At 48.5% G+C, this 21961-nt stretch overlaps 1 protein-coding gene across 3 annotated transcripts in view; it reads right to left on the reverse strand.

Annotated features, from left to right (window-relative positions):
- RNF152 (ring finger protein 152) overlaps positions 1–14845 on the reverse strand; it is a 45933-nt gene extending 31088 nt beyond the window's left edge. The window contains exon 1 of one of the 3 annotated variants that reach the window (XM_055705710.1): positions 13744–14845. The gene's annotated coding sequence lies outside the window, so the exon portion shown is untranslated. Of the gene's footprint in view, positions 1–13244; positions 13666–13743 lie in introns of those variants that run through there. The other 2 variants (XM_055705713.1, XM_055705712.1) reach the window with 2 other exon arrangements.
- Positions 14846–21961: the final 7116 nt, after the last annotated feature.

Below are 21961 nucleotides of genomic sequence, written 5' to 3' on the forward strand. Positions count from 1 at the left end.
CTTTCCCCATTGCCAGTGTGGAAGGCAATGAATAAGAGTATTACTGGAGGTTTGAGCAGCAGGCTTCATAAATTACACACACACACACAAATCCTTTCTGTTTGATCCCAATCAGGTCTCTAATGAGAGCCACGGAACACAGTCTACTAATCAACTCCTCAGTAATGCAAATAACCATCTTGGCCTCTCATCAAGCATCTCTAGGGCTTAAACAATGAGCCCTTAGACTGCACAGCCCTGGGTGCAAAAGCTGCCACGTCCCTCTGACATAACTTCGGCGTGACACTACGTACTCGGCAGCAGCGGGGAGCAGCCTGCCGAGCCCAGCCACATACTGGGAGCCTAAGCAATCCCTCAGCTACCTCCCTCAGCTACCGCAATGGCCCACGAGCACTGCCGTCCCTAGCTCTGCACACACGAAGCAGCCACATACTGCAAGTGCAGGGATCTGATGGAGGAGGCGTATTTCAGCTACAGCAACATACCTTCACCTTCAGGCCTCCTAAAATTAAATGCTGACTAAGCAACACAGCAGAACGGCTACAGCACAGGATTGGCACTTAAAAAATAGAAACAGGACCTCGTTTTACCTCCCCCAGGGACATCGTTCCCTCCAGCCCTGTCCCTGGATGGACCTCAGGCTCACGCTTGCAGCCACATCCCCAGCCTCGTCTCTGGGCCCTGTCTCTGTTCCTGTCTCCTGCTGTTGGATGGACCCTGGCCCTGGCGTGTTGCTTGCCATGCCTGGGGCTGTGGATGGACCCCATTAGAGCACTTTGAAATCAAATTATGAGAAAGGCATTCTTCTGTGAAACATCATTACCACCCTGCCAGTGAAGTGTGGATTGCAAGAGCTTCCAAAATAAAAAGAAATGTATTTGCATTAGCCCCTTCCCTTACCCACACTGCCAGTTCTCATAAAAGTCCTGGGCCAACAGTTGGACTTGATGATCTTAAAGGTCTTTTCCAACCTAAATGATTCTACAATTCTGTGATTTACAGGCAAACTGACATACAGAACAGTGCGGCAAACAAAATGAAATCCTGCTAGAATCAGGTCAAAAAATGCCAAACAGGACTTGATCCCACGAAAGTGAAGACAAGCTATGCCTGGACAAGCACCTTGTAGCTGTAGTCACTGATATTAACAGATCTATGTGGTGGAAGGAAGAAAACAGACTCCCAAGCATCTGCAAAATAGCATAATTCAGGTTTACTTTTAAAGAATAATATTAAGTAATAAATGCTAGGAAGAAAAAGCTTTAATGGATTTAAATATTCCAAATAACAATGCTAGCACTTCAGCACCCCCGGTCCTGCTGCGACCGCGCACACGCACATTGCCGAGCACAGCTCTGCCGGCAGCAGTCCCTCACTGAAGAAAGAATTGCTGGGCTTCCAGTGCCAGTCTCAGCAAATTTCTACCTTCCAAGCAGCAAGTGTTTGTACAATAGAAATGCTCCTATCAGCATTACCAGCTGTGCCCAAAGCACAAAAAACGCAACCATGTACACTGCAAAATCTCAACATTTGCACGTGTGTAAACAGTGCACTTCGGGAAAGGCAGAAAGACTATTTTCAGAGTAAACACTGCAAAGATTTCGGGTCCTTTAGGATGTCAGAAGGCCATCACGATCTGCTGCTCACCTTCGTTACTTACCACTTGCTCAGCTAAGGCATGTCTGTAACTCACAGGGACTGCAACCACATTTCATGAGTCCATTTATCGCCTGCAAGGACACCAGTTTTGAGAACAGAAGAAACTTTACCTCCCACAGCAGCCGGGCTCTTTGGTGTGCTACCCTCCCTAACGTTAGCTTGAAGCCATTAAAATACCAACCCACACCAGAGCAGGAAACGCAGCAAGAGGAACTAATTTCTAAACCTCACCACTCCGATTGCAGCTGCTGCCCCAGGGAGATAAGCAGGGGAACATGGGGAAACTTCTCACAGCCCAGTCAGGCACCAGAAATCCTTCCAGAGGTATGAAAAAGGTGGAGAAAATAGGGATGCTAATGCACTCAGGCAGAAGACGATCTCCACCCCAAATTATTCACTTTAGAAATAGCAGCCCTCCAAGCCCCTGATCACACCCTGTCTTATGCAACTGCATCTGCAGCTGATGGGAGCAGAAGGCTCGTCTGCCGAAGATGCCAAGACTTCATAAGACTGGGACTTTAAGAGCCCACTCCTGAACAGGAACATCTTAAAAGGTGTCTCCTTCTCAGCTTCTGACTTGGGAGAAAGCAGGAGGCGGCAAAAGAAAAGGCTGGTGCTTTCTCCTCTTAACTAAACCACCTACACGTGTACTTTTTCAAAATATGCACAATTAGGGCAAGTTATGTTTGGGTTAAGGAGACTGTGGAGACAAGTTCTCAGTTCCAGAGTTAAGAAAGTCTAAGGAAAAATACTATAAAGAAAACTGGTTTTGTTAAAGCCTGAAGAAAAACAAAACTGGATGGAGAGTGTTTTGGTCCAATCCTGGATGAAGCATACTCAAGTGAATCATCTGTCCCTGAGAAAACCGCTTGCAGCACGCAAGTGTCTGGGCTGAATTTTAAAGATAGCACTCATTAGAAGTTAGCTGTCCACTGCCTCCAGTTCACCAACATCCCTTATGCCTAAAATCATGATCATTTTGTTCCTGTTGTCACAGCCTCCCACTTTTCTTTGCAGAAACTAATACTATATACATATAGTATATATATACTATATATACGGTAATATACTACTAATGCTTAGAGGAAAGCATTTGACCACAGTGGCTACCAGGACTGCACAAAGTATGGCACAGGCACTAGTCATGTAAACCAACCTTCCAAAATTATTGAAAGACATTTGGCAAAGGCATCAAATAAAAAAATGAACCGCTGTCTCATAAAAAGCCTACCAGAACACTTCACTGCATACTTGCTGGACCTTCTCTGCATACTGTGGGGTTCAAAAGCCAGACCCATGAGGCAAAGGGAGCTGCACCAGTGGCAACAGCCCAGCCATGGACCCAAGCAGGGCAGAAGCGGTCCCAATGGGTGCAGCATATGTGCAGCCTCCATCCCTGCTCATGAACAACGTGTGCCTGCACCTGATGTCCAGTGCAGACACTGCCCAGGACCAGGAAGGCGCTCCTCCTAGTAGTGACAAAAGTAATAACAAGGAAAATGAGGAGGAAGGATATAAACTGAAGTGCAAGAACCCTTCCATTGTAAGGCGGGTCATCCATTCAGGAGTGCTACTCAGACTGAACAGGGGAGCTTCATCAGCTGAAAAAGGATTTTCCCCAAATTAAAAGCAAGTGGGTGCCAGTGCCAGAGGGGGGCATGCAGCGTGGAGGAAACACAGACCCATGCTGCTGGTCACCACAAGCCGAACAGCTCCAGGATCCTCGTTCCTCTCCACGGGGATGAAAGGAACACAGAGGAAACTACAAGTCCAGCACCTCAGTACCCCTCACAGGCTTGGGCTCAACACCACAAGTGCTTGCAATAGACTCTTTTTTTCTCCAGCTGCATTGGGACAGTGTTTCAGGTCTGATTTACTGTCTAGACACAGCATGCTACCATGCAGTACAACTGAAGAAGACTGAGAGCACCAGAGTGTGGAAAACAGACCGACCAAAGCTTTTTCTTTTTCTTTCTTTCAAAACAATACATTGTGCAGTCTACATCAACATCCTCACAAAAATGCTCAATCTGTCCTGTACCTCAGAAGCTCGCTGCTGAAAAATATCCAGAATGCAATTAAAACATGGATTCCGTTAAGTTTCACTTCCCTCTACAATTTATAATAGTCTCATCCATCAGTTTTCAAAGAATATTAATACTGCCATCAGCTGGCTCTCCACCTCCTCTGCTGAGCCAGCTTTTTCAAAGCCCTGGCCCTGCCACTCACCATCCGACCACAGATGCTGTGAGGAAGAGGAGAAAGGGAGGCAAACCGGGTGTGAGAGAGGCCAGGGACCACCCCACAGGGGAGCTATGGCAACCTACTGTGCCTGAGTATCTGCCCAAACATGCTTACCTCAAAGGAAAAACACACACGCAAAATACAGAGAACAGGGATTAATTAACTGAAGCCTACCCAAACTCAGACCAAATCCTAGGCATGCAGGCTCACTGCCACCTTCCAGGCTGGAAATGGCTAGGCCAGTGATGTGCAATCTTCTTTTTTTATTTGCAAAACCCTTTTTTCCCCCCTCTAAAAGATGTGTGGATCTCTCCATTGATACAAGCCATTTCTCCCAGTTACCTTTCACAGACCAGACAACATCCTTGGCCCCCAAGTACCTTCAAACCAGAGCTGAAAACCAGTCCCATGCTCCTTTTAGTAGTCTCTCCTTTTCAAATACATGTAGTTCAGTACTCAAATACTAGGCGTTGGACTTACTCACACACAGTGGTAATGCAGGGAGAATTGGTTGGTGCCAGTTTGACATGGTTTATATCTACCATGTTTCATATTACAAACTCCCAAGAACAGAAGTCTGACTTTAAAATCATTCTCATCTCCACTGTTTCATTGCAGGTCAGCCTGGTCTGTTCTGAGACCAGATTTTGTTAGCAAACATACTTTCTCGGCTGGTATCATTCACTTTTCCTCATCCAGTTTCACGAAACAAAAAAGCCCAAAGTACATAAAGAAAACCAACCGTTATGCTCATTTGAACATAATCGGAAATGTCTGCTTCATCCTCTCTTACTGCAGCATGAGGTTTATACTAACCGCCCTCCCCTCCTCTCAACAAAGCTGTAGGAAGAAACCCACTGTAAATTGGTGAGAAGACTGACATGCAGGCCAAAAGCATCTAATGGCCTGCTGGGACTACAGACAGCGCTTCTCCAAGTAGCAGCTGAGTTGCACCAACTTGCATTTCATGTGGAAGCCCAGCCTCTAGAACCTGCACACTCTTGCTTGCACTATCATGTTTCTATTCATTCCCAGGAGACAAAAAAGCACGGGCAGCCAGTCTTCCCCAATCTTCTATGAATTTATGTCATTTCAGTCTCATATTCAACCCCATAAAATGGCACATCCACCTAGGCTTCACTGTAGAAAGTAGGTGGGATCAAACAAGACTGCATACAACAAATCACTAAGAAACAGAGCAGAATGCAGCATATTCTCTAGATGTAAACTGTTTTTATAGAGTTGACCTAAAGCAGCTGTTTATGCATTGCCTGATCTCAGAGGATGTCCACAGTAATGGCTCTGGACTAAAAGTAAGGAAGATGAATGCCCTAAAATCCTCCATTCGAATGTATTGGGCTGGCCTTTATCTACAGTTTGAACAAGCAAATATTACAGATCTAAACTGGAATCAAGACTGCACACAAGCCTACTAGGGTAGCTAGATCTGGGACCTCTGGAAAATTAATACGTGGCACTGCTAGTAACAAAAGATGGGCACAGGCTAGAGCGATGGTACCAGAAAGCAAGGGGAGAAGCGGGCAGCATTTGTTTGGGATGTACAGGAACAGAGGGGAAGGAGGGGGATCTGGGGAGGGTGAGTTTAAGGGGATGAGAAACTAGGCGGCCACAGAGGGATGAGCAGGACAGACACAGGTAAGCCACAGAGGACTCAGGAAGCACCACAGCTCTGCCCACCCCATCTTTAAATGGGATTGAGGGTACCCTGGCTCTGGGTCAAAATCCCCCACCACAGCAGCAGATGACCTGCTGCGCATGTCATCCCACTCTGGCAACGAACACCATCCACAGCCAAACAGTGCGCTTCAGCAGGCCGTTATCTCATGGGTCAAAATTAATGCTAATGCTACAGCCCAAAGGTCTACACCCTGTGGATGACCCAGGTCACTGCAGGTTCATATGACATGGCCAGTTTTTATTTACCTCCTCCTTTTTCCTCTGTATGGTTATAAAATTGTGTTTAAACCCAGGCATGTTCAAATTTTAATACAGAGACTACAAACTTGAGCATTCCAAAATTAAGAGGGATAATGAAGACTGCCCATACAACCTTCACCCAGCTCCTGTATACATCTGCACTGATTCTGTCTCAGATTTAATGATCACAAATCACTTGAGCCCTGGAAATCGACTGCTTCAGGGGGAAAAGATATGGTCGTGTGATAAAAGCGACAGCTGTCTCTCAAACCCTGCCTCACTCAGTGGAGGCCAGGCAGATTACTGAATGAGGCAACACAGGAAGAAAAAGAGACAATCACCTTGCTTAAGGAAGTTGGACATACCACCTGCAGGCAGGAATTGCCTCTTTCTCAGCTCCACAGTCTCTGTAACATGCTCAGCAAGCCCCTGAAACCAGTTTTTCTTCAGGTGACCCCTAACAGGGCAGTCCCCAACCCCTGCAAGGCCAAGACACCTAGGGCTAACTTGCAAGAGTGCCAAGACTTCCAGCTGAGGTCAACTGTCTTTGTGCTCCCAGCAGATGAATGCTACCATCATGCCAGATATTCTGGGGTGAGTGAAAAAGAAAATCACCCCTAAGTATCTCTTTGAGGCAGCCAAAATTAAAGGTGTTTCAATTATTTGAGCTTTATTTGCTCTTTGCCTCTGTTCCTCAGCTACAAAAATGAAGACAGTACCTGCACTTGAGATGTGGCAGTAAGAACTTCCCCACCTGTGAAGCCCCCAGGAAGGAATTAGCAGCACTGCTCAGTTCAAGGTTTTGGGTGGGATGTAAAATAAATAGATGTGGAGACACACGCAGAAAGTAAATGTAAGGAAAAGAAAATTAATTACGCTGTAATTATGGATCCACTGAAAGAGGGACCCTGTGAAAGGGAAAAAATGATGCAATTACAGAATTAAAGATTGTATCATAATGCAGATGCAAAGGGGAGCTATGCAACATTAGTCCTGGCACTTCCTTGCTTTTGTCCGCCTGATTTTGTAACCCCATTGTTCTCCTAATGTCATTATTTTGTAAGTAATTTAAACACAACATAATTATGAGCTCATATGTTTATATCTTTTCATCATTACTAATGTGTGGAACAACTGGCAGACGCTGCTCCCAGCATGATTGATGCCCCCAGCAGATGGCTGTGAGCGACTCTCTTTTCTTCCACCTTTACCCAAGGTAAAGAGCAGGGCGAAGAGAGGTAGACTTTATATTTAAACTTCTATTCCATGCACAAACATTTGGGGATTTTGGGGTTGTTTCAGAGGAGGGAACCATGACCGATATCAATCAATTGCTCTGATATGAATCATAACACCAGATTTAAAGAGCAGAGGCACTGAGAAGCTGATGCGCTTTGTCCAAGGTCAGAAGGAAAGCTCCCCAAGGCCTGGATCCCAAATGACCCCACTGACAGCCTCCTGCCGAAGCCGCTGAACCCCTCCTACCTCCCACATTAAAACTTCTTGAAGTATAATTACTGCTGTTAACTGCAGGTCAGGGAAGAAGCCAATCACCTCCAGGCTGTGTTTGCTGGTGAATGCAGCCAACAAGCAACTTCTGAGCGTGTGTCATAGAAAACACAACTGCAAGCAAACGTTACGGTCGCATGTGTTCATCCTGGATGGTAATTGTTATATATTGGGTTTTTTAAGTAAATTACCCTGCGCGCCTTGGACTTCAGGCAAATGGCTAACGTACTGCTCAGAGTCAGACGAGTCTGGCTCACCCTGCCTCATGAGGGAAAGCAGCTGCAATAGCAACAACCTAACTTGTTTTATTTGCAGATGATATTAGCTGGCAAGAGGCAGTGTGCCTGACAGTATGCTTGCTATGTAGGCTTTGTGCTTTTTAAAAAAAGTCTTTTGTTTTCATATGACCCCCATTTGTAAACACACATCCCTTTTCTTTTAAGCAGTATTTTTACCTTGTCTAACAGGTGCTGGCAGCTACTACTGCAAGCTTTGCGTACTTTTTGCTCCCAACAAAGCAAGCTTCACTTCTATCCTTCCCCGTCCCAGAGAGCAGAGCCTGCAAAACCTCGAGCTATCAAGTCCCTGAGGTGCAGCCAGTCAGAGCCTACAGTGTCCCAGGCACTCGGGCCACAGCAGCTCTATTCAGTGCACAACTTTTTGAAAAGCTCCACTATGGAAAAGTCTGCGGTGGTGGTGAAATCATTGCAATCCTTCCTTCTTGGCACGCAACCTGCTCAGTTTGGTTTAAAACCTGACAGAGAAAGTGCTACACCATCACTAAATGTATATAGTTAGCATGACACTTAACAAAAACAGGCAGAAATGTTACAGCAGCAACGTTTTACCCCATGACTGCCTGTTTCAGGATTTCCCATGCCAAAGCTTGGATGGCCAGCGCTGTCAGAGGGGGGACCTGTGTGGGATGTCAGGTCCAAGCCCAAGAGCCCATTTTTAGCTACCAGTCATCTACTGTGCCACACTGCCAGCGGTACAAGTTGGTACCTATGGAGGGGAAAGGAAAGGATGCAAAAGACATTCTCGTTCACTAAGTGTCACATCTCTAATAGTGTAGAAACTTATACACAGATGCCAGAGGTGCCCTGCCCCATCTCTGGCAGGCAGAGTTTCTGCAGGAGGAGAGGGAATAGCTTCCCCATTTGCCCTGTTGGTATGTCTTGGTGCCTCACATCCTCCACAACCCAAGGAGCCAGCTACACAGTTCCTCCCTTCATCTCACCTTGACAGATGCATCTGAGCTTAGCTGCATTACAGGCTGTCTGAAAAGGAGTGGCACACAGGTGTTTAGGATTCTGTTCAGCCCTCCAGGGTGACAATATTTTGACATAAGAGAGCAACCAGGTGATTTCTGAAAAGCCATGATCTTTGAAAAGCCAGGCTCTATGCCCCAGCACAACAGGCATGTATTGTCTGAAGACCAGCAGCAACACAGAGGGTAGCATAGCAAAACATGCACTGGCTAAGAAATCGCATATGCATCCTACACATGCTCCTTGACATCCTGACGCTCCTATTTCTTATGCCACTGCATAAGAACAGACACCTGCCTTCCTTCAGTCTGAGTCTGGAAGAAATGTGCTCACCACACCCAGCACAACTATACTGATAAGCTGACCAGCACAGGCACAGCCTGGGTGAGGGTAAGGCTGCTTTTCCTAGTATAGTTTTGCTCAGATTTCTGAGGCAGATCACCCAAGACACCCATGCCAAACCAGCTACATCTACACCAGGGTGGCCTAGCAATACAGCAGCATGTCCCTGGCATCTCACAGCACTGTATCAGCCCAAGTACACACCTGCCTAAAGTAACTGTGAGGAGAGAGCTGTGTGGGAATTGGAGACTATTCGCTCACAGAAGCTATTTTGGGAGAAACGTATGGTGCTAAATGACATCTTTTCATCAGTGCCAAATTATCACTGGTTTCGACAGGATGACACTGGTGAACGCCCAGATGATCATGCTGCCACTGCACACGGGCAAGTTTGTGCACAGACACACCTCTGCATAAGTCCTGCCCAGGCTGCACATTCCCATCTGCTCCAGTGCTCCCCTCCGTTCAGCCCAAGGTGTCCTGGAGGTCAAGGAAAGCAGGCTCCAAGCTACGGCTGTCAGCCTGCCAGCCTTCCTAAATCTCAAGCAGCAACAAACAGGCCCCGTCTGCTTAAGATCTTGTGTCCTCTGCCCTCCTGCCCCTCTGTCACAGCCCCTGTAGCTCCCTCCAATGTTACCCCACACATCACCCTGCCCCGGAGACCATGAACACCTCACGAGGTGGCCAGGGCTACAAAGGTACTGCATTTTTGACGACCACTCACGCAATGCGGCAGCTGCTACCAGGCAGAATGGAGAATAGCTGAAAATGGTCTCCTTTTCTTCAGAGAGAGCACAGTTTCAAAGATTTCCCAGCCAGCCACTCATCTTAACAAAAACAAGTGGGAAATTAATGAACTTCAAGACTGACAACCATTGGTGCTATCTAGTTGAAACTGGCCAAACACAAAGGGCAGGAGACAGGCTGCACTCATTTCCTGGGGAAATTAAATTAAAATAAAATAGAATAAAACCAGATTAAAACTATGGTGCATTTGATTACTGGCATTTCCATGTTCCGCTGTGTCCCAGGAAACTGACGCCTTGCTCAATCAAGCCTGGAGCTGCACAGCACACACTGCAGTTACGCTCTGTAACTGCCCAGGTTTTATGCATCTGAAGCAGGAAGGAACAAATTACAAACTCCTTTACATCTGAAGGGGTAATTTCTGCCGCGGGAAGACAGGGAGGGCAAGGTTATCTGCATCTGAAAGAGGTGAAATGCCTTGTCTGCGCTGAAGGACTATTACTGAGCCCTTAAGTGTGGAACCTGCTGGGGTTCCTCCCTCCTCCACAAGCCCCAGCACTGGAGGTGATCTCATCCCGGAGACATCAGCATCCCTTTCCTCACCATCCGCAGCGTCCCTCAGCCCACGCTGCTGGCGCTTGGACACCTGCACCAAGAGGGGAACTTTGAGGCAGGGGTCGACTCTGCTGCGGTGGGACCAGCAAATGCCGAGCCCTCGCCAGCCCAAGATACGGGGAGATGCTGCACTATCGGTGAGCACTGGTGGGGCTGGAAGTTTCCTCTGAAGCCGCCCAGTGTGTCAGACCGTGCTACCGAGCTACATCGATTCCAAGGGCTCCTCTGCTCCCTTCGCAGGGCTCAGCACAGCAGCAGAAAACCTATTTGCGTAGAAAATAGCACGCACAAAGCAAGCAGGCAACTCTGTCCAGACTCAGAAACAGCTGTGGAATTTCTCTGGAAGAGCTGCATACTGTAAAGGGGAGGAAAGTCCTCCCATCTCACTTCCAGCCCACCCACCCACTGGATAGAGACAAAGCATAAGAACAGCAGAGAATTTAAGGCATGCCAGGATCCCAGGATCTGGGAATTAGTTTCCCACATTCTGCACAAAAAGACAGCACTCATGCCCAATATCTACTGCCTTGAACTCAGATTGCACACCATTTACTCAGCTGAATAACCACGGTCAAGCCAGTGGAATTACTTGCCAGAAAAACTGCTACTTGATGTATGTATGGAACAGCTGCAGAACTGGCTGACAAATACATACAGGTATACACGAGGCAATGTAAGACCACTCTTTTAAAAGGCCAGTGCCCTGGGCTAGTCCCAAGGTCAACAGCCATATGATCAAAACCACAAATCACCAGGTCTCTGGCAGAGTCATACCAACTGATCATCTAGATCAAACTGATCATCTAGATCAGTTGCATCTCTCCAGACCCGTCTCTTCCAGGCGCCATCAACTGATTGGGGTCACAGTCTGAAAAATATTTCACTGACTTAGAAAACTAAATTCTGCTCAAAAGGATGGTTTGCACATTTAAGAGTATAAGCTTCATTAGCTTTCAGCAAGACTTCATGTCTCAAGCGCAAACTAATCCTCTATAAAATTCCAGCAGAGAAGCACCATTGCTCCCGTCTGTCAGTACCAGCCCTAAGTAAGGTCAGTTCTTCCATACTGAACCCAGACACGATATGGCATTTGTTCTCAGCACCATGCAAGTAAAAAAGACGAGCAGTTCACACCCTGGAAAGCTTACGAGAGGCAGACCTGAGCTTAAATCCTTTGCATGCAAGTTTGTGAGTATCCCTCTTTAATTTCACCAGGACAACACACATGACTGAAGTTAAAACTGTGCTGAAGCCTCTGTCAGGCTGTGGCTGATGGAGCTCCTGCTCCAGTTCATCGAAGGGTCAAGGTGAGAACCCTGAACTGGAGCCAGGAACAGCTACGACCAAAACATACCCAGGGATTTTGGCAAAGCTCACCCCCAGGTGAGTCACTTGGGGAAGGGTGACCACTGCCCATTCCCTGCAAGCTCTAAGCCATAACATACCTGTGGATGAGCACCTCGCTCTGAGTTATTGCATTTGCATGTATCATTTAAACACACTATATTAAGGCTGGAATAATATTTATTGTCCTGCTGGTATTTCTAACCTGGATATTCCACAGCACTGCACAGCACTGTCCAGTAGTCCCAAAGAGACTACATAACATGCGCATAAAACTTCCATCAGCCCAACCAACTTTCCTCCCCCCAGACAAGCAGTGGAAAACAAACATCTTTTTCATTTGTCTTCACATACCTGGCAAACTGTCCAAACCCTCTGACAGACCTTACAGGTTTGAACCAGAGGTTTGGGCTTTTAAACTATACTCACAGCAAAAGTGCGTGTGTGGCAGGGATTTTCCACAAAGTCCCATCCCGACAGTCACAGACACGTCAATGCCACCAAAAGCAACAGCACGCGGCTGTCCCAGCCCCATCGCCCTCAGCCAGGGCTACTTTTACACTTTGCCTTTCATGTAATTAACCAGCTGAAACCCAGTTGCGCACCATTACATAGCCAAGAATAGTGTTTCCAGCAGAAGGTTTTTTCCTAAGTTGCTGTTATTATCATACCATGAGCTCTGCATTAGTTCAGACTCAGTGGCCATTCCAAGAAGGCCTGTGACCCCAGCCTGGGTACAGAAAGGCTAAAAATGGGACCTTCATTTATGTCAGAAGTTGGAAGGTTACAAACATTTTCCAATGGCCTCAATCAGACCCCAAGCCTAAGCAAATCTGTATCAAAAGAAAAGATCTCTGAAATGTACTATTAAAAAAAAAAAAAACCAACCAAAAGCAAAAAAGAAGCAAACCAACCATGGTTGACGGCAGTGAGGAGGAAGAAAAGAGTTTTCAGCAAGGAAACAAGAGCAGAGAAATTACTATGTTTCTCGTTCAATTAATGGGACCTTTTCAAAAGCCTGTTTGCCTTTTTTGGGTTTTTTTCCAGACACCTATTACACACACCCCCTCCATGCCTCCCCAGCTCACAGCCCGGTGCACAGATCTTTAAGCGTATCCACATTCGAGAAGGGGCAGAGAGCTGCCTCCGAAGATGTCCCTCCACCGGACGGCATGTCGGGACAAGGCGCCGGGGTGATGGATGTCGGCAGGGCTCCTGAATCACAGTTTTGCAGTTCGACCTCAGCCGGGAGGCAGCATCTACCGCCGTAACAAACTCCGAGCGCTGCCACCCTGCAGAGCGCGGACCCACCTGGGCAGGGGGCTCCACGCCTCTACTCTCCTCCGGTTAAAAAAATTAAAGCCGCTTTCTAAAAACCCAGCGAGATGTCTAGCACTTATGACGGCACCCGAGTTACCGCATATCTTCTCCGCTAACTGCCAGCATATGGAAGGGAGGAGAAATTAAAAAATAAAATAAAATAAAAAAAAAAAAAACAAACAAACCCAACACCAAACCTCCAAGAGAAACAAAGGACCCCCACCAAAACCCCGTCTGTAAGTTAGCTGGGTTTACTTGCTCGCGAAGCCCAAGGATAACCCTCCTCCGCTCGGAACAAGGCTGATGCGATGCAGGCGCAACCCTGCCGGCTTGCAAAGTAACCTTCGCGCCCCGCCACCCTCCGGGACGCGGGCCGCCCCGCGCACGTCTCGGCGGATCACCTGGACCTCGCATCGCGCCCCGGCTTCGCCCCCCGCAGGGACCGGCCGCCGCGGGGGGAGCGCCGGGCGGCGGGGCCGGGGCGCGGCGGAGCCCGCAGCGAGCCCTGCGCGGCGGGGCCAGGCGGGGCAGGCGGTTACGAAACCCGCGTCTCCCCCTCGCCCGGGCGGCAGGGAGGTGTGGCGGGGGGCATCCGCGGCCGCCCCGCTCCCCGCCGCCGCGCCGGGAAGGGGAAGGGAGGAGGGAGCGGCGCCCCCGCCGCCGGATCTACCGCACGCGAGCATCGCCCGCCGCCCCCGGGGGGGGCAGGCCGGGGGGGGTGAGCCCCGCCGGCGAGGAGCGGGCGCCCACTGACCTTGCCGCCATCCGCCGCCGCCGTGCCTGCCCGCGGGGTGGCAGCCCCGCGCCCGCCGCAGCCCGCGCCCTCGCCCCGGCAGCCGGCGCCGCCCCCCGCCCCCCGCGGGTGCGGGGCCGAGGCGGGGCCGAGGCGGCGGGGAGCGCGGGAGCCGCCCCGGACCCCGGCGCGTCCCACCACCCCAGCCCGGGTCCCCGGCCGCGGTGAGCGAGTGGCCGCGGCGAGCGAGGGGTAGCGCGGCTGCCCGGCGGAGAGCGCCGGGACCGGGACCGGGACCGCCCCCCCCGGCCCGGGTGGGAGAGGCGGCAGCCCGGGCCGCGAGCGGGGCGGCCCCGCAGCGGCGAGGGCAGCGGCAGCCGCGGGCACCCCCCGTCCGGCGCGGTCCCGCCAGCGGGGAGCGGGAAACCGCAGCGCTTGGGGGGCTCCTCAGTGCCTGGGAGGGGCTCTGCGGCTTCCAGATGCGGCGTGTTGTGCCTCTGGGCACGGGCGCGGGGGCAGGGGCACCCGGGCGCGTGCTCCCTGGGGCGGCGGGCGCAGCAGCGCGTCCCGGGCGCCCACCGCAGCTGCCCCCGCCGGGGACGCGGCGCCGTGCGAGCGCCCGGTGCGAGGCAGGGTCTCCGGCTCCAGTCACTGGTGCTTTGAGCCTTGGAAGACCTTCAGTCCCAGCTGGAGACTTAGAGCTGCCTTACTGGTGCACATCCAAGTCAGCAGCGGGTACACGTGGCGGTTGTCTTACCGTGGCAGACCCCGGGCTGGGTAGGGAGTAAGGCCTGCCTCGTGTTCATTGCACCAGGGCCTACAGAGCACGGGACCGCAGGCTCGTTCCTGCGCTGCCTGCAGAGAAAACAATCCTATTTACATCAGCAGTAAAAGGAAAAAATGCATATGTACATCCTAGTGTCTCACTTGGGATCGGCAATGGCAAGCAGCAAGAGCTACAAATGGCAAGGGCAGACAAGTGTCTTTCACTCCTCACTGCCTCGTCTTTCTGCAGAGCCAGTGTTGTTTTGGGGCAAAGGGTTGCGAGTGGTGGGAGAGAAGACCTGCAGGTTAGCCAGGTGCTAGTTTTTGTTAAAACAGTCCTCCCTAGCTCCTGCAGCTCCACACTGAAAGCATTGCCTGTGGAGGAGTAAGACCTCTATAATCAACGAAATAAATAATTTTCACAAACCTACTTGGTTTCCTGCCCTTCCTTCTTCCCCTTCTCCTCTGCAATGGGGCTATTTGCAGAGCAGGGTCTCCAGCAAGTGGGGCTTACCGCTGGGGAAAGCCTATAGTGCATTCACTAGTACAACTCCAGGTTCCGCCATAAATATTTAAAACTCAATTACTACCCTCAGAATGAACATTCAAAGCAGATTTTCACATCCCACAGTGTTTCAGACCTTCCTAATCAAATAATTGAGATGAGACAGGAGAAGTCAAATAGGCCAAATTTCAGCCACCAGTATGAGGCTGGTTCCTCCTCACATCTGCCTCCAAAGTGTTAGTCACCACCATCCCTGACCTCTCACGGTGTAGTTTACACCACAGGCATCATTGTAGCACATGCAGCTTTCACTTCTCTGCTGATGGGCTAGAAGGACTGTGTGAAAGATTTTGCGGCTCCCTGCCTTCCCCCCCCCCGCTGTCCAGCTGACTCATCTGAACAGCAAGTGCCCAAGTGGCTTCTCCCGAGGCTTCCCTCAGCTGGGCAGGGTGACAGGGCCATCTGCCACCCCCCTCACCCCTCCACGCCCCCACTCCCCACCCCACTCTCAAGGTTGGGACAGGCTGTGACCCATGGCACCCGCTGCGACCTTCCCACACCCTGGCACACACCTTCCCACCCTGGCCACTCAAGGTTCTCCAGGTTTTGTTTGGAAAAAGCCTTTGAGATGTCTGGGAGAGGGGTGCACGGGGGTTTTTTACAATTCAAGGAGAATCTTTTGCCAAATTCACATCGGGTATTTGTGTAACATCCTGTTTTTGAAAAGGCACGCCAAGTTTGGAAGGCACAACTCCTTACATGTCTGTGCGCCAAGCCCCTACCATTCCCTAGATCAGTTCCCCCTTTCCTCCTTAGAAAACAAGTGGCAGCTAATACCCACAAGCAGTGTACAGTACCAGATCTCCATGGACACAAGAGAGGAAAATTCATTACAAAATGGAAACAAATGTCCCTCCAACTAAGTGCTGGCCAGTGCTGCTGCAAATTACATCCATCAGAGAGGCCAGGAACTACACAGATGCAGAGAAAGATAACCCGCTCGCTGAGACAGAACCTGCAAGGCAGTGTTGAAGAGCATTGGCACGATGACTTTGTTAATTATATTGCTATTGTTACTGCTGTGGCTTTATCATTACAGCAGAGTTTAGACAGCTCAGCTGAGATCAAGACACTCCTATACACCCCCATCCAGGTTAAGCGGACAGCAAAGAATCAAGTATTTTTGCTCCTGCATGCAAATACAAGGTCCTGATCCTGGAAAGGCTAGCACACACACTTAGATTTTAGCATCTGACTCCCTCTGCTGAATGGATTAAAGTTAACGTTTGCACACAGGTCCTGGCAGAAGCGCTACCAGATAGATGCAGCAGACAAGGGGAAGGGGAAAGGAAGTGTAATTACTCCCAGGAGGACTCATGCATTGCCACTGTCATCCCCCAGGCCGCACCTGTTATGAGAAGAAGAGTCTTTAAATCTCTAGGGAAGAAATCTGGAAAAGTTCCCAGCAATAGGCTTGAAATAAAGGCAGGGAAATAGATTTCAGCTTCAGATTGCTCCACGCAGTTTATTTCAATAAAACTCTTTTCACCGGGATGCAGGTTTGTAAAAGGCAACAGTTTCACTGGCACTGCCCTTTTTGGCACCCACCTGATAAAACGGGCACAAAAGGGCTCATCCAGCACCCGGGGTGTAGAAGGACAGATGGAAGGACAGGGAAGGACAGCCCTGCACTCTGCCCTGCAAAGGCAGCTGTGCTCTGCTGCCCTTTACTATTCTCTTGCCAGTTTGGTTGGATCAAGGGACCTTTTTTTTTCCATCTGATTTTTCTAAAATTTTCATAAGCACATCATGTGTAACAGTCAATGAGAGCAAATTGCTCTTGGACCAGCTCGTACTGGGGAGGTGGTGTCCCTCATCTTTCATAGGGACAATAGCAGCAATCCCTACAAGTGCTGGGATAGCACTGGGATCCCCTAACAAAGGTAACTAACTCTTGGATTCTCTGTTATGATCACCTAAGGGACCTCTAATAGACAATATATTTGTAAGACTTCAGTGTCAGATTTTCAGCTCCAGAAGCAAGTCACCAAATAATCATAAAACCACACTGGAGCTTGCAAGCATTTTAAAAATAATCAGCACATGGGGGATTCATTCCTTTTTGTTTCTCAGCCGATAGTGGAGACTTAAATCATATTCCCAAGGCTGATTCTAAGGGGTCTAGTCTCCTAGAGAAACAAAGTTTGTACCATCATGCTGTCTGTATCTTCCTGTCTTCCTGTTTTACTTCAGCTGCTTTAGAAACCCTTGGCCACTTTGTCACAGGAGGAGAAATCAGGGATAGTAATGTCCCTGCTTCCCCCACCTCCCCCCCTTTTTAAAATTGCTAATGACACAGAGGAAAGAACTTCTCTGACCTGCACACACCCACACACACCCAAGCAAGAGGCAGAGAGAGCTCAGTGCTTCTCCATTTGGTTCAGCAGCCAGCGAGCATGTGTGCGAGAGACAGCAGTACCTAACCAAACTTCGTAATATCCCCTGCTCACGTAACATCTTCCACTGGAAAAAAATGAAGACTTCTATGGTCTCAGACCTCTGGGACTAATGGGAAAAAATTACATTAACCATTAAAATCGCTGCTGAATCAGGGCCTGTCAAACCTCCCACCTTGCACAAAAGCTTTGCAGAAGGCTGTTGTTTAAAACTGCCAGGCAAAAGTACAGCTCATGGAGATTAAAAAGGCATCTGTTGGTGGAAACAGATTCAAGCCCCACTGATCACAGGTGATTGTCACTCCTCATATTGATACCCTGTGATAAAACGATGAACATTTTGGCTCATCAAAGTCTGACAAGGCTCGTACATGTTCCCTTGTTCTCTTCCATAAAACACTGTTTTATTGTGTGCTTTAAAATATTCGACAGAGTGAGTATTTTTACAGATTGCTAACATGAAAATGGGCATGTAAAAAGGCTGCATATTTGTGGTAACTCAGTTTTATGAATTGCCTCGAACCCACAATTTCTCTCTCAAAAAAACCCCCTCTAGTTAGGAGAGCCTTTGCCCCTGTGCTAACATTAAAGACTTCAAGCAGAAGGTGGTCAATGTGCTTACCATAGAAGAGCAACAAATTCCATATTCACCTGTATGCCATTCAACCCACTTTTCCTCCTTGGGTTGGGTACAGAAATTTGACCAATAATTTTCTCCTGTGATAGTTTGTAAATGCTCATCTAGTAACTAATAACCTTAAAAATGAAGGTACATTGGCATCTTGAGGTACAAAATTTAGGGAAGTTCTTCAGTATCATCTGGCTGCCTTTACAACCAAAGGGGAGAAGTCCCAGGAGGTAATTCAGAGCAGGAATCCGGTTTGGATGCTCAGAGTCACCTTCTGCCTGGGCTAATTTCCCTTCACAGACAAGATAAGGGAAAAAGCTTCCTGCATTAAAGTTTAGTGCCCAAAGATAGGCAGCACAAATAGCCCCCCTGAGGCTCCCAATCCAGGATAGCACTTGGGTGTGCTGATAAATCCTTTTGCCTCCCTCAAAGTGGTGGCCCAGCCTAAATCAGTCTCAGAGAGCCACCTTGGAGAAGCCACAAACACTGTCCCACCAACTGGGATACCACCTACGGCACTGCCTCACCACTGGCCTCTTAGCAGCCTGTGTAGAAGTGCCTGAGATGTGCAAACCTGGCACCTTGGCCACCAGCCTATCCCAGCACAGCATGGCTGAGGTGGGAAGGAACCTCTGGAGATCCTCCTGTCCAAAACCCTGCTCAAAGCAAGGCCAGCAACAACAGGGTGCTCAGGGTTGTCTCCTGCTGGCTTTTGAATGTTTATTGCCAGTGCAAAGTGCTCGATAAACACACCAGGGGTGCTACCACAGTGGTTATTCTCTGTACAGTTCTGGGTATTGTCTCTGCTGCTGCAGTTGTCAAGAAATGAAAGAGGGAAAAAGAAGTGTTTATGAGCTCTGGCAATTATCTGCAGAGCTGCAATTTTATCTCCCCTTACCCCATCAGAAAGCAATGTTTAGAAAAATACACTGATGTGAATCAAATCTTGATCCTTTGTTTTTTACCATACATCAGGACAAAGTCATACCTGTATCTTTTCATTAATTAATAGTTCACTGTATATTAAACAAAAGACTAAACATCTATGTAAAAAATATTCTCACATCAGTGAATTTCAATTACCAAAACCTGATTATGTAAAAAACCCAATTCTTCTGTTATCCAAGGCAACATTGAATTTGTTGCTGGGCATTAACTATATTGAAAGCCCATTAGTTAGACAGCCCCTCATTCATCCATGTTAATTCACTCTCCTCCTCTGAAGTAGCCATGGTTTAAGAGAATTACAGTCCTCATATACAAACACAACACAAATAAATGACGTGGAGATATTTCATCATAATTTACCAAGTGCAATGACTACTTCACTGTTCAGGACTTGCATACTAGAGCATCATGATGGCCCTTTGGCATAAGCTTACTACAGAACAACTACAGATAGTCCTATCACTGACAAAAAGCTCCATTAAAAGGAAAGCTGAGGTTGCAAACACAAGGGTTCAAAATTAGAAAACACCCAAATTAAGGCTGACTGTGCAAGTCCCTCCAGACATAATCATACACTTCAACTACATGACCGCATGCTGCTGTTCACAGCATCCTGGGCTCCCCTTCGGGTGTGTGGGATCTCAATAGCACAACCCCATCATCCCACCCCTCACCACCAACCTCCCCTCTCACTTTCCCCTGTGCCATCACCCCAGTTCCATGTCCCAGGCTCCCTGTGCCCCCACCCCTGGTCTCCACCCCTGGTAGGTCACTTTCTGCTCTTCAGCACAATCTCTCCAGTTTTCCTTGCCAGGCTGTTGCTCACATTTCACCCCAGCAGTTTCCAGCCCCAATTCCCATATCAGGTTTCTTACAGCAGGACCCAAGTATCTTCTCCACTCCAAGTCCCCAGCCTCCATCTTTCTCTCTAGACTGCTTTAGTCCACCTATTTATGCCACCTCCACAAAAAAATGCCAGGACCCTTCCTCCTCACCACTTGGGGCCCAGGAGGTGAATGATGCAGAGCACAAGCCTCCGTGGCTGTGCCAGGAGGCACCAAGGACAACATCGCCAGAAACCCCCCACTCGGTCTCAGCAGCCATAGACCAGAGCACAGTCTCCACTGCCAGAAGCATCAAAGAGATCAGCAGCCAAACTTAAAAGCCTCTACCAGATGTATGCAAGCTGCAGTTTTCCAAGGGTTTGTAACTTGGCTGAATGTGGGTATTTTTCACAGGAGCCACAAAAGACACATGCATAAAACTAGATTTTCCACATAACATTATCTCTTTCTGATCATGGTTTCCTTTTCCAAAGTGCAATGACACTACATCTTCCACAAGAAGCTGTTTGGGAAAATATTTCCTAGAAAGAGCTGAACAGCCAGAAACATCCCTCCAGAATCCAGAATGAGGTAGTCATCTGGCACAGAAAATTTTAGCCCAAAAGGTTAAGGTTTCAACAAGCTACAGAATATGCAAAAAAAGTGGTGCAACTCAACTCTGACATTAATTAAAGCAAACTGAGTAGGAGAAAGGTTATTTTCTCTAGCCTAGCACAAGTACCACATATATTACCCTTAGGGTAGTAGGAGTCCACAGTTCACATTACAGGCCTTGAGAAGATGAAATCACGCTGTGTAAACACTCTAAACATAGTTCATTAGGACCAAACAACCCAGCCAGTTCAGGGTGTTTTACACCCCTTGATTGGTGTTATGAAACCTATGGTTACCATAGGCAGAACACGTGGCTCATGTCCAACAATGAAAGTCCAGCGATCACCACGACGAGTCCTGTTGTCCTGCTGTATACTTCAGCAGAGAAAATAAAGCGAGGTGTGGAAGTCTCTGTGTTTATGTAGACTTGTTTATACTACACATTTGCAAACCACTGGCTGATCTTGCCAGCCCTTACCTGCACAACAAGCTGCACTGAAGCATGCCCAGCTGAGTAACTTTACTCACATAGTTAAGTGTTAGCAGGATTAGGACTGAAGGCTGGAATTTAAGTGTCAAATCCAAAGCAGGCATGGAAAAACAAGCACACTGGGATGTTTACATGCTCAGCACTAGCATGGCAGCAAATGTGTTTCATCCTGACACTTCCTGAAAATGACATCATTTATAATTAACACTACAGCTGCAGATTCACCACCACTGAAAATGAATTAAGTAACAAAGTTCTTCAGGAAATCCAATGGATTTCCTGCAATAGACAGCGTAACTAGTTAAGTACATGAATATATACGAAATAAATATGTTCTTTTATTTGGGCTTCTGAAAACGAGAGCAGCCTGTCTATGCCTCAGCAGAGGGGATGGCATTGCTGGTGGCTGGGAAGTACACCAAACCCAATGCTGTCCCTGCAAGAGGTGCCCAGTTGGCCTGCCCTGGTTGAGGCTATCCTGGCACAGCAGTCTTTCATTCAGGGCCTCATCCTGCAGTCCTTGCAGCCCTGGAAGAAGCTTAGGGGATTTCAGTCATGTCTACTTTGAAGACTATTCATGCAAACAAATGTCTTCAGGACAGATCCACCAAGGCAGGGGTGTTCAAACCTATGTCAATGTGTACAGTGTCTGGTGGACTGCAGTTGCTGCTCTGTCCTTATAGGCCTTCCACCTCCTGCCCTGCTGGAAACAAGATGATGCTGAGAGCATTTTGGACCTCATCAGCAAGAAAGCCACTGCAGCCACAGTGGTGCAGACACCCTTGGTGATAGGGGCCGTACCGCTGGGGCCCCCAGCAGCACAGCAGAGCCATAGCTGTTCTACCGCAGCGAAGGGAGAGCTCTCTAAAACACTCTGGCTTTTCCCAGCCTCGCTCAGTTAGTATGTGCTTTTCCAAATGACCTGCTTACGGTCCAAGAGGGAATAAGCTTCTTATTAAGCTCATAGATCCATCTCATTAATACTCACTCTCCTAGAGCTCCAGTCAA

The sequence above is a fragment of the Falco cherrug genome, chromosome 3 (genome assembly GCF_023634085.1).
Source record: "Falco cherrug isolate bFalChe1 chromosome 3, bFalChe1.pri, whole genome shotgun sequence".
Taxonomy (NCBI): domain Eukaryota; kingdom Metazoa; phylum Chordata; class Aves; order Falconiformes; family Falconidae; genus Falco; species Falco cherrug.